The sequence below is a fragment of the Triturus cristatus genome, chromosome 3_2 (assembly GCF_964204655.1).
Source record: "Triturus cristatus chromosome 3_2, aTriCri1.1, whole genome shotgun sequence".
Classification (NCBI taxonomy): domain Eukaryota; kingdom Metazoa; phylum Chordata; class Amphibia; order Caudata; family Salamandridae; genus Triturus; species Triturus cristatus.
The window spans coordinates 709078375-709091248 of record NC_140584.1 but is presented as its reverse complement, the minus strand read 5'-3'; positions in this window follow the sequence as shown (position 1 = coordinate 709091248).

Here is a 12874-nt window from a genome sequence, read left to right as displayed (position 1 = left end):
CCTACAACTCCTATATGTGCCCACAATCACAAGCATATGGCTGACAATTCAAACAAACAGGCACTCAGCTCCTGGGTTATACATAGGCCTGGACCAAAATTCCGTTCCGTTCGCGGAAATTGCGATAATTTGGCATTTTCGCGTTCCGTAGAAAGCGCGAAAATGTCAAAATTTCCGCATTCCGCAGCTTAGCGATAATTTGTTTCTAGCTCGCGCTGTAAAATAATACATTCTCGCATGCTCGCGATCGCCTTACCTGAATCCCCGCGTCTGCCGACAAGTTTTCCCGATCCGGTCGCGTTCTCCACGAGATGTTGAATTGTTGGTAGCCATTTGCGCTGTCTCGCGACAGTTCGCGCCCACAGTAACGTCATGCGTCACGCGATCACGTCTTTCTTCTCGCGATCATGCACCGCGAGACAAGTGAAAACAAGATGGCCGGGCCCGCGAGCAACCGCATGGGTAAGTTGGCGAGCCGCGACCACGCAGAAAATACCGCGAACGGGCGGGAAAAAAACGTCTGCATCTTCGCAATATTTCTGCTTTTTTGCGGAGATTTTTAACATTTTCGCGATAATTTGCGAAAGTGAATTTCGCAAATTCCGCCCACCCCTAGTTATACATGTGTGCAGTTGGCATTGCAGGCGCACACACACATCAACACTACTGACCAAGTCACCCCCTTCACACTTCATGACCACTCAAGTGCACACATTCAAATGTATCCAAGTGACTAGGAAGACAGGCCATCACACGATGACCATACATCAACACTGCTGTTCACACATCAAGAAAGATCACACAGACATGATGGACCCTGGCCAGTCTGCATGTAATCCTGTGGATAGAATTCTCCTCTGTGCTGGTAGTGCATCCTAACATGACATGTGTACAATTTAGCGAACCTGACCATAGACTGATGAGGATAACAGTAGATTATCACAAACAACCATCATTGCACCCTCAAGCCTCAGAGTCAAGAAGAACTAAAGTTCCTATCACCTCTGGCAAACTCTGAAAATGTGAAGCAAGCAATTGGCTATGTTAAAGTTATACTAGTGGCATACAGAGCATGTGTCACATGAAACCACACCCAGACAGAAAAGTTTTATTTAGCAAGGACACTGACAAAGCAGGCAACAGGAGGAACTGTCTTTATCACAAACTACCCAGATAGGCATCAAAAGTAAACAACAGCAAGGCCAGTGGACAGTCCATAGTTCAAAGGAGGTACATGTGTGCATGAGAACCTGCACAGGGAATGGGCATCCAAATTACAAACAGCAAGGCCAGTGGCCAGTTCATAGTTCAAATGAGGCACGTGTGTACATGAGAACCTTCACAGGGAATGGGCATCCAAATTACAAATGGCAAGGCCAGTGGCCAGTCCATAGTTCAAAGGAGGCACATGTGTGCATGAGAATCTGCACAGGGAATGGGCATCCAAATTACGAACAGCGAGGCCAGTGGCCTGTCCATAGTTCAAAGGAGGCACATATGCGCATGAGAGCTTGCACAGAGAATGGGCATCCACATTACAAACAGCAAGGCCAGTGGCCAGTCCATAGTTCTAAGGAGACTCATGTGTGCATGAGAACCTGCACAGGGAATGGGCATCCAAATTACAAACAGCAAGGCTAGTGGCCAGTCACCAGTTCTAAGGAGGTACATGTGTGCATGAGAACCTGCACAGGGAATGGGTGACACCGTACACTGCCATGGGAAGCAACACAGCTAAGGGGATAACAATGTGCAGTCCAGGCACTGCTGTGGGAGAGATCGGTTTGGGAGGTGGACTATTCCTCTGACTTGGCCGTCAGGCAAACTAGGAGGTGGCTGATTCGGGCCAGTTAGAAGACTGGACCTGGGAGAGAGAGGAGAAGCTGAGGTAGAGGCATCAGTGGCTTTGGGAGCCAGAGGGTTACTTGTACCTGTTGGTGTGGAGGCACGTGGAGGCAGAGACATGCTGCTGTGAGACACAGTGTGGGAGGGAGAATGTGGAGGGCTGCCTTTTCACTTCTTGGGGATTCGATAGGTGATGATTGTCTTGATAGGATTGGGAAGTGTAGCGGCCACAACAGCCTCACTTTCCACCACAGGTGCATCAGATGCAGGTGGTGGCCCTCCCTTTGGGGATCTGCTGGGTTTGGTGGTACGCTTGGCCTGGCCTTGCCTTTTCCCCTCCATCCGCAGTGCCCTCCTGTCCCAGCTTCACAGGGGTATGGGTGAGAGTTGAGGTTGTGGGTGAATCTGCCATAGAGGGCTTTTTCTCTTAGCAGGCACCAGCTTCACAGCAGGCACGACAACTGTTTGCCTGTCTTTGGGAGATGCTTTTGGGACGGGAGTGTCCTTGAATGGGGATGATTTTTAGGCATGTAAGCCTGAGGCCTGCTTTTTGGCTTGATGCCCCTGAGTGTCACCTGAAGGGCTTTTGCCTTTGCGCTCCTGTGACTTTAGTTTGTTTGGGGGATGATGTCTGTACTCTGACCCACTTGGGGAGCTGCGTGTGGTGTACCTGGAGCCTGAGGACTGTGGTGTGTGGTCACGCTCGTCAGATGTAGCCACTGGCAGGGGAGTTGCCGAAGGGACTGGAGCTGGACTCTGAGCCTGTGACAGCTGAATGGCTGCCTTCAATGTGGAGGACAAAGACTGGACAGTCCTGTGTAGCCCACCCACTTCAGAATGAATGCCCTCCATGAAGGCAACTCTGTGCCAACTTCTTGTCATGGTCTTGGAAGGCATTCAGGAGAGTTGTGTGACCCGCACACAGCTGGCACAAATGGTCCACAACCTCAACATTGAGGACAGCAGGGGAGACAGGGGCAGCAGTGCCCAGGGGGAAGGACACTTTTCCCTTCTTACTGGTGCGAACACATGCAGCACTAGTGGAAGTAGCTGGGAGGGTGGGCACTGGACGATGTGTGGTAGAAGAGGAGGCAGATTTCCTACTCCCTGTGCTCGCCAACATCGAGGAGTCACAGCTAGCGTCAGGTGACATTGAGGTTGGTGTTTCTGGGCGTAATTCCTCAAGGGCACTCCTGTCCCCCCTCCGAGGCGCTGGTCACATCAGTGTCAGTGAGTTCATGTGCAGCAGTCCTGCCTGAAGCTTTACCATTGGTGTCCATCCCATGTCCTTCTGTGCCCTCGGTAGAGGCTCAAGAGACAGAGGCATATATTCAGTTTAGTGCCATACACACAAACATCATATGCAAGCAAAGCACAAAACAAGGTGATGATACCCCCATGTTGCACACAACCCTGTGCAGTCTGCATGTGCCACCTTAATTCAAAACTCAAAACATCCATGGTAACATGCACACTTGGAATTAATGACCCATGTGATGTCCACACAGCCAAATAGCTTGCCCGTGCCTCAATGTAACATGACATACAGATTCCTGTAAGCATACCTATGTGCCTGTAGGTGAAAAAGATGCACATCTCAACATGTTGTCACAGTCACATATGGAGTCACCATAAGGGGACAGCACAGCCTAAAACAGAATCCAAAATGTAATTTTGCAATGGCAATGAGCTCCTGCCACCCACCATGTTGTGCTTTGGTGCACAACTACAGTTGCACTTTGGTGTCAGATGTGTAGTTCTCACAATTTCGAGGCCAGGCACTGCACACATCAATGAAAGCACACTCAGGTGACGCACACTGCTGTTCACTGCCCAGTGATGTCCATCAATCAATCAATCAATCAATCAGTCAATCAATCAATCAATCAATCAATCAATCAATCAATCAATCAGTCATTTGTAAAGCGCACTACATACCCGCGAGGGGCTCAAGGCGCTGGGGGGTCTGCTACTGATTGAACAGCCAGGTCTTGAGTGTTCTCCTGAAGTTCAGCAGGTCTTGGGTCTGTCGTAGGCTCAGTGGGAGGGTGTTCCATGTTTTGGTGGCGAGGTGGGAGAAGGATCTCCCGCCGGTGGTAGTTGTTCGGATGCGCGGAACGGTGGCTAGTAAGAGGTCGGCAGAGCATAGCTGGCGGTTGGGGATGTAGAAGGAGAGACGACTGTTGAGGTAGGCAGGGCCAGTCTTGTGGAGTGCCCTGTGTGCGTAGATGAGGAGCTTGAAGGATATCCTCTTGTTGACGGGGAGCCAGTGCAGGTTTCTCAGGTGGGGGTTGATGTGGCTGTGGCATGATACATCGAGGATCAGTCGTGTCGAGGTGTTTTGGATGCGTTGTAGTTGTTTGATGAGCTTGGTCAGGGCTCCCGCGTAGAGGGCGTTTCCGTAGTCGAGTCTGCTGCTGACGAGGGCCTGGGTGACTGTCTTTCTTGTATCTGTTGGGATCCATTTGTAGATTTTGCGGAGCATGTGGAGGGTGTTGAAGCAGGAGGAGGAGACGGCATTAACTTGCTTGGTCATTGAGAGCATTGAGTCTAGGATGATTCCCAGGTTGCGTGCGTGGTCTATGGGTGTCGGGGCTGTCCCCAGAGCCGTCGACCACCAGGAGTCGTCCCAGGCTGAAGGGTTGGAGCCAAGGATGAGGACCTCCGTCTTGTCCGAGTTCAGCTTCAGGCGGCTGGCCTTCATCCAGTCGGCAATGGCCTTAATTCCTTCGTGGAGGTTGGCTTTGGCGGTGATGGGGTCCTTGGTGAGGGAGAGGATCAGTTGAGTGTCATCAGCGTAGGAGATTATATTGAGGTCATGCGGTCAGGCGACGTGTGCAAGCGGGGTCATGTAGATGTTGAACAGTGTCGGGCTAAGGGGGGAGCCCTGGAGTACGCCGCAGATGATCTCGGAGGCTTCAGATCGGAATGGGGGGAGGCGGACGCTCTGGGTTCTGCCTCAGAGGAAGGATGTGGTCCATTCCAGAGCCATGTCTTGGATCCCTGTGGCTTGGAGGCGTTCACGTAGTGTGCGGTGGCAGACAGTGTAGAAGGCGGTGGAGAGGTCTAGGAGGATGAGTGTTGCAGTCTCACCGTTGTCCAGCAGGGTCCTGATGTCGTCGGTGGCGGCCATGAGGGCGGTCTTGGTGCTGTGGTTGTTGCAAAACCCTGACTGAGAAGGGTTCAGGATTCTGTTTTTTTCGAGGTATCGAGCTGTTGTGGATGTCTGCTATCTTGCGGTGGAAGAAAGTGGCGAGGGAGTCGCACAGGGCTTGCGACGGCGGGATGCCGTTGATGTTGGAGCTGGAGTTGGAGAGTTCCTTCACGATGATGAAGAGCTCCTTGCTGTTGTGTGCGTTGTTGTCGAGGCGGTCTTTGAAGAGGACCTCTTGGCAGCCTTGATGAGGTGGTGGTGGTTTCGGATGGCGTCCTTGTGTGCAGTGAGGCGGTCCAGGGTCTGTTCATTGTGCCGTTTCTTCTCTAGCTTCCAGCAAGCTTGCTTGGAGGCTAGGAGTTCTGGGGTGAACCAGATGGCCCTCTTGCTGGTGTCTCTGTAGGGGGGTGTCTTCAGTGGGGCGAGGGTGTTGGCGCAGTCCTCAATCCAGCGTCTGAGGCTGTGGGCAGCATCATTGGTTTTGGAGGGTACGGTGGGTGGGCTGAGAGCGAGGTTTGCATGAAGATGATCTTCGGTGATCTTGCTCCAGCAGTGGCGGGAGATCTGTTGGGTGCGGTGGTGTGTGGTGGGTTTCTGGAAGGTGAAGTGGATGCAGCGGTGGTTGGTCCAGAGGAGTTCGGTGGTTAGATTGAAGGAGATGTGCGGGCTTGAGGAGAAGACTGGGTCGAGCGTGTGACCGGTGGAGTGGGTGGGCGTGGTGACGAGTTGCCTCAGTCCGAGGTTGGCAAGGTTATCAATCAGGGTTGTGGTGTTGCTGTCATTGTTGTTCTCAAGGTGAAAGTTCAGGTCTCCGAGGAGGATGTAGTCAGTGGAGGTCAGGGCGTGCGTGCTGATGAAATCGGCGATGGAGTCGCTGAACTGGGGGTGGGGTCCGGGGGGTCGGTAGACGAGGGTGCCTCTGAAGGTGGAGTTAGGGTCTGTGTGGATCTGGAAATGCATGTATTCGGCGGTGCTGAGGGTGTCGTTGGTGCTAGTCGAGACCCTTATGCTGTTCTTGTGGATGGTGATTCCTCCTCCGACTCCGTTGGTGCGGTCTCTGCAGGTGATCTTGTAGCCGTCTGGGATGGCTATGGTGATGTTGGGTGCGGAGGAGTTGTTCATACACGTCTCTGTCAGGAAGGCGACGTCCGGGATGTTGTGTCGAGCAGATCCCAGAGCTCGACGGCGTGTTTGCGTACCAACTACACGCGGGATAAACCTACAGTTCGGTGTTCGGTGTACCTGTTTAAAATCTTGGTCTTCTCCTAACCCAAATGTAGTGGCACAGGTTGGGAGGAGGCAATTCACGAAAGTCTGTGGAGGACAGAGAAGCACTGTGTTGAGTTGAACGTTTTCCGACCTCGTAACGCGCTGGGAGTCGCATAACTAGCAGTTGCGATGTACTTAAGACGCTCTTCACAGCGAGACTTCCCCGTTTGATTATAAGAGACAAAGTACGGGGTAAGAAGAGCATCTTAAGTACATCGCAACTGCTAGTTACACAACTGTAGGTTTATCCCGTGTGTAGTTTGCATCAAAATTAATGGGCAGCCTAATTATGGGCATTTTTTTCCCACAGATATATAAACAACAGTATTGATCTGCCATCGGCTTGATGCCGCTTCCAGCCTATCCAAAGTAAGATTTTTATTTTTGAGACACCAAATGATAGCTAAACCCCAAGGGGTTTACTAAGTTACATGACTGTGATAAGTTTACGATAACTATTCTTTATCTTCATTTTTTAGGACTAACAGTTGAAAGTTGAATGAGTGAATGTCGCTCAGTTGTGAAGGTAAGGGCGTTTGTCCTCACAAGGTAGTACGAGTCAGGGGTCTTTAGAGGTCATTTATTAACCCCTTCAGCACGCTGGATTACCACGCTGTACTGAAGGTTCCGTGCGCAGGCGGGGCAATGACGGAGCGGTTCCGTCATGCGCACAGTGCAACCAACGCGCATGACGGAACCGCTCCGTCACTCGCATCGAAGGGGTTAAGACAAGGATTTTCCTTTTTATGTCTTTCAGCTATATTGGTCCTTATGAGAATCCCCATATCTGGAGGGATTCAAAGCGCGTAGACCATGGAATTCTAGGCCAATCAATCATAAATTTTGTTTATGTCGGCAACTTAGTTTAACCTATTCTGTTGATGGCTTGTTCTTGGCTTTCTACCAAGTATAAGAAAAAACTTGTTTGTCAAAATATGTATTTTGGTATAGATATATGATTGTGAATGAGGAGTAGTGTGAGTAATTGTTTGACAACGTTGAAATCTTTGAGTGAGTGAATGGTGTAGTTGAGAGTGTGCACAAGTTAATTGAGATGGTGAGTGAAGCACGTTCAGTGTAGAGAGTGAGGTTTTCTTTTTCAGAGAATTGGTGATAAAAAATGAAAACATTTTGTAATATTTTGTGTGAAAATTCTAATGTAAATTTTGAAATGATTTTTGATTAAATCCAACGGAAATAGTGGTTGTCGTGACATTGATTTTGGTTCAATGCGCTATATATCCATGGTGGCATATAAAGTCGAACACACTTCCATCAGTACCTTCTGGACGGAAAGTCTTTGTGATGTCACAGATGAGCCTGTGAAGAACCTCATGGACCCAAACATCCATTAGCAGAGCCAATTTATGTCCTGACTTCCACTTACCAAACTTGCAGTGTATATGCCTGCAAAAACACTGCATGTCCCTCCCATCCTGATATGCAGCCCTTGAAATGTGTAAAATAGGCTACAAACCCCTTTCCCCTGAAGTCAGCATGCTAGGCAGTGTATCACACAAACCCTCAAACTCAGGCACATACTGCAGCAGATCAACTTTATGTGTGTATTTCCTGCACTCCCCTACTTTCACTCTGAAACCCTTACCATGACATCAGGAGCACCATATAGCCTCCCATACTGTGTGAGCACCTCGTCCACCAGGACATCCAGCTCCTCTGTGTTGAATTGATGGGCCCTGATGTTCTCAGTCCTCACCATCACTGGGCCCAGGAGACAGGAACAGCAGCAATTGGTGGTGAAGGGTGTCAGTCAGCAGTGACTGGAAGCAATAAAAATGCGTGGCTCTCTCCCACACATATATAGTTCCCTGGGGTTGTTTCAGTGGTACTAAGCTGCTGCAATTGGTGTTCCAGATCAGCTTTTTTCAAATGCATACAATGATCGGCCCCGCGGTAGCAGAGCACGCCTACCGCGATTTTCAAAATTGCATTTGGCTACCGCAATTGCGGATCCTATTGGCTGTAAGGGCATGGGCATTGTCTGTGACCCACCGCAGGGGCCAGGTGGTCGCTAACGCAATTTGGCCGCTTGATATTTGTGCCTATGGCTGTGAGTGTGGTGGCGGAGCAAGCCAACTGCCATTTTCCAATGTGTATATCACTACTGTGATTGCAGTTCACATTGGCCGTGAGGGCATGGGCATTGGTGGTGACACACTGCAGGGGCCAGGCGGTCGCTACCGCAATTTGGTTGCTTAATATTGATGCCTATGGCCGTGATTGTGGAAGCGGTGCACGCTTATGGCACCTATGGACACATCATGCTGTGGCAGTGTCAATGGCTAGTTCTCAACATTTTACAATAGACGCATGAATCATGCCACCAGATAGTGCCTACCAATGCATTTGTGACATTTAGCCCACTGATGACTACACATGCCATGTCAGTGCACAGGATTACATGCACGGGCATGTACTCTCACTCACATGACACTTATGAAATTGTTGTGCATGAACACAGATCTGTGGTGTGATGGACTCTCACACATGTAAACATTTCAATGTGTGAGATGGCTAAGCAACACACAGTAATGAAGGTCTGACCACATAATGTGCCTATTTCACTGTGTAGACTGCTGAACTCATGTTAATACTTGCTCTTTATGCACACACTGTGCACATTGTGTTGTTAATGTGTGCCCTGTCCAACTTATGCAAGAAGATGTGGCAGGTACAGCAGCTACGTAGAAGCTAGCAGTGTTGGTGTCTCACTCATGTGCTGTGTCAACTAATATCAGGGCTGGTAACACAAGATGTTGAAGTGTACCTTTTGGCATTTACATAGTTTGAATTTTTTTTGGGGGGTACTCACTGTGTGAAGACTGGACAAGTGTACGACTGCTTTAGATCAAGGTGTCCCTACATGTAAGTTGTGCTGTAAACTGAAGTTTGTTGCCAGTCATTATTGGTGCTGTCTCAGTCAACACATAAAATGTTGGGCACATCTCATAGGGGGATTGAATTGACATGTGTCCCCTTTCATCTAACCTAGGAGGAGACCAAATGTGCATCGTCCATTCACAGTGCTGGCGGACATGGAGGATTAGGACATCATAGGGAAATTCCGTCTGGATCGACCTACTCTTCAAGACCTATGTGCTCTGTTGGAGCCCCATCTGAGGCCTCACAGAACCTATCCAACTGCTTTGACACCAACGTGTAAGGTGATGGCGGCCCTGCATTTCTTTGCTACTGGTTCATTCCAGTACACGGTGTCCAACGCAGGTGGGATGTTGCAACCTATGTTCAGCATGGTGCTACGTGATGTCCTTTCCGCTATGATGACCTACACGGACAGATATATCCATTTCGCCAGGAGGCATGAATTGGTGGCTGTTCTGGGTGATTTTTATGTCCTTGGCCACATCCCTAATGTTGTTGGTGCCATTGACTGCACACATGTTCGACTGGTTCCACCACAGACACGTGAGCACATCTACAGGAACAGAAAGCAATTCCATTCCATTAATGTGCAAGTGGTATGCCAGGCTGATATGATAATCTCACATGTCTGTGCCAATTTTCCTGGATCAGCCCATGACTCCTACATCCTGCATAACTGCATCATACCACAGCTGATGGCAAATCTGCATCCAGAGTGTGCGTGGATTGTGGGTGAGTACTCAGAGTCAAGTAGTGTGCTGTATGTGTGACATGCTGTTCTCAGCTACTGTTTATCTTACAACATTGCTCTGTATATCTCACAACTAGGTGACTCTGCGTACCGCAACCGCCCTTGGTTGCTAAGCCCACTGAGGAATCCCAGGATCCCGGTTGAAGTCTGCTACGATGATGCCCAAGGAAGGACATGTGGTGTGGTGGAGGGTACTTTTGGTCTACTTAAGTCAAGATTTCGCTGCCTGGACAAGACCAAGGTGCACTGATGTACTCTCCCCAAAAGGTGTGTCAGATTGTAGTTGCATGCTGCATGATCCACAGCCTGGCCTTGCACAAAGAGATCCCCCTGCTCCTGGATGATGATGAGCAGCCGAGGCCCCCACCTGCAAACCCACACAAGTCCAGTGAAGAGGATAGTGGAGAGGAGGAAGGTGTCGATCTGCATCAACAGCTCATCAAGTGCTACTTTCCTTGAAGGTGAGTGAAAACGTACAACGGGTCCATTGGCTGCTGATTTTGTTCTTGGTGAAAAGGCCTAGGGGAGCTTTGGGACTGCTGCCTGTTGTTGGCTCTGTGATGGCTGCTAATGTTTTTGGGACAGGGTAGTTATGCACAGCTACAGGATATCTATGTCGGTAGTTTTGCTCATTGCAATGGGTGCAGATTTGAGTACCTTGATGACAAGTGTTGTGTAATGGCTGTGATGCCATCACCTGACAAGTGAATATTGTTCTCTTGTGTTTTCCTAGGTCCCTCAGCCTCTCTATGCCACCCAACAATCACTGCCCCTGGTACATTGTAATTAGAGTCAACATTGTACGTCCTGTGAAAAGCATGGAGCTGACACTAAAACATAGGTGTGTAAGGAGTGTTTTTTTACAATGGGTATAATGGCAGGGAAGTGAATATTTACAAAAAGGTGAAAAGGGAATAAATGAGTTGTCAGTGATGGTAGATGGGACAATAGAGTAGTCACCACATTGATGTGGTGACCCAGCCCAACAGACACCTGCCAACAACGTGGCAGTGTGGATAAGGACGATCAATAAAGTTAATGGCAAGGTGAAGAGGGGGGCCATCATGGCTTGTTCTTTGACTGGCATTTGGCCGGTGCTTTGCCACATGTTCCTCCATTGTTTTTCCTTGGACGGCCACGTGAGCGTTTGGCAGGGGGGCCACTGCTGCGGGCTCAGCGGTGTCTGAGGACTCACCCCTCTCTGTGGCCACAGGGGAGGTAGAGGGACTGTCATCCTGCGGGCCACTGGAGGGAGGTTGAGCTGTTGTTGGGGCCGCAGGCCTGTCTCTCACACCCACAAGCTGGACCAAGAGGTCCACGATTTGGCCCATTCGTGTGTCTATGGTCCTCAGCAGCAGGCATAGCTCACGTGAATCTTCCAGAGCCTGGCCAGTGTGTCCCTTGGCTCGTTCATATGCCCCAGGGCATAGGGCTTCAGTCCCAGTGTCTGGTAGATTTTGGTGCCCAGTTGCCCTCCCACCTGCCTTGCTGACCCAGACCTGTGGCGTCACCACTCTATGCACCCATGTACTATCCCTGCCCTCCTCAGATTTTGGGGTGGTATGGGCATCCTCTGAGGCAGGGACAGTGTTGCTAGCAGCACTGGTGGTGGTGGAGGAGGCCGCACAGGCCGTTACAGCAGGGATCAGCACAGTTGTTGTTGCTGAGGTAGTAGCGGGGGACAGTGGGCTTCTGGGACCGGTTGCACACTGGCATGCCTAACAGGCCGGCTTCTGGGTCCGCATACAAGGAATCTAGGGAGTCAGCATCAGAGAGTCCATGTTCTGGGAGGGAGACTGACTCTGCAGGTTGGTGTTCTCATCTTCAGCTGTCAGTTCTTGGTCACCTGTGGAACAGAGGGGTAATGGTCATTGAAGTGCACCCCACATGCTTCGAGTTAGACGTTTGGATGTTACATGTTATACACTACACAGTTTACATTGACAATAACTTTGTATGGCTGCACGGTACTGAGCATCATCACATGATGTGGAGGTACAAATATTACTTGTCCATGGTCTGACATGTCAATAGATACCATGCGCCACGTACAGATTGTGTGATTACATGGACATGTCGTCATCTAACGACTAGCAGCACAACAACTTTATGTGAAGCGTCTTTGTTGTTTACTCTGCATGGAAGACATTATATCTGAGCATGAACTAGCCATTGTAATCTCATGCATACCTTTGTTATATCATGTGCTTTGTTTTCTTTTTACTACTGACTATGCTTGTTTTGCTTTCATATGTGCCTTGATGCTATGCCCCCATGGCAGATAGCATTCACTGCTGCACATGCTTGTGCCCTGAATTTCTTCAACATGTGATTTGGTGAGTCACACTTTGGTTTCTGTGACAGTTACATACGCTTAGCTGTCTGCACACTGGAAGTGGCTATTGGATCTATGCCAAGTTGGATGTGATGTAAGGGCTGGTGTGGTCATATGGCTACATGTTGTTAGAGAGAAATGGCAGGGTGCATGCACTGTCTACCTACCTGTTCTGTGGCACAGTTGCGGGCAATTGCTGACACATATTTCTGGGTGTGGGGTACAGTGCTCTGTCCTGCTGACCTATAGTACAAGGGGGCCTGGTGGGAGTTGTAGTGCTGGCTTCCCAGCCCCCAAACTCCCCTCCCTGTTAAGATGTCTACCTACCTGTTAGGAGAAGGTGAGCAATGTAATGTCTGCCACATGGTTGTGGTTGGGGGAGTGCTCCATCTTGCTCAGCTTTGGGACAAGGGGGCCTGGTGGGAGTTGTAGTGCTGGCTTCCCAGCCATACACACCCCTCCCTCTGAAGATGTCTACCTACCTGTAAGTTTGATGAGTGAGATTCAATGGCTGTCACATGATTGTGGGTGGGGGAGTAATCCATCTTGCTCAGTTTTAGGACAAGGGGGCCTGGTGGGAGTTATAGTGCTGGCCTCCCACCCACAAACAACCCCT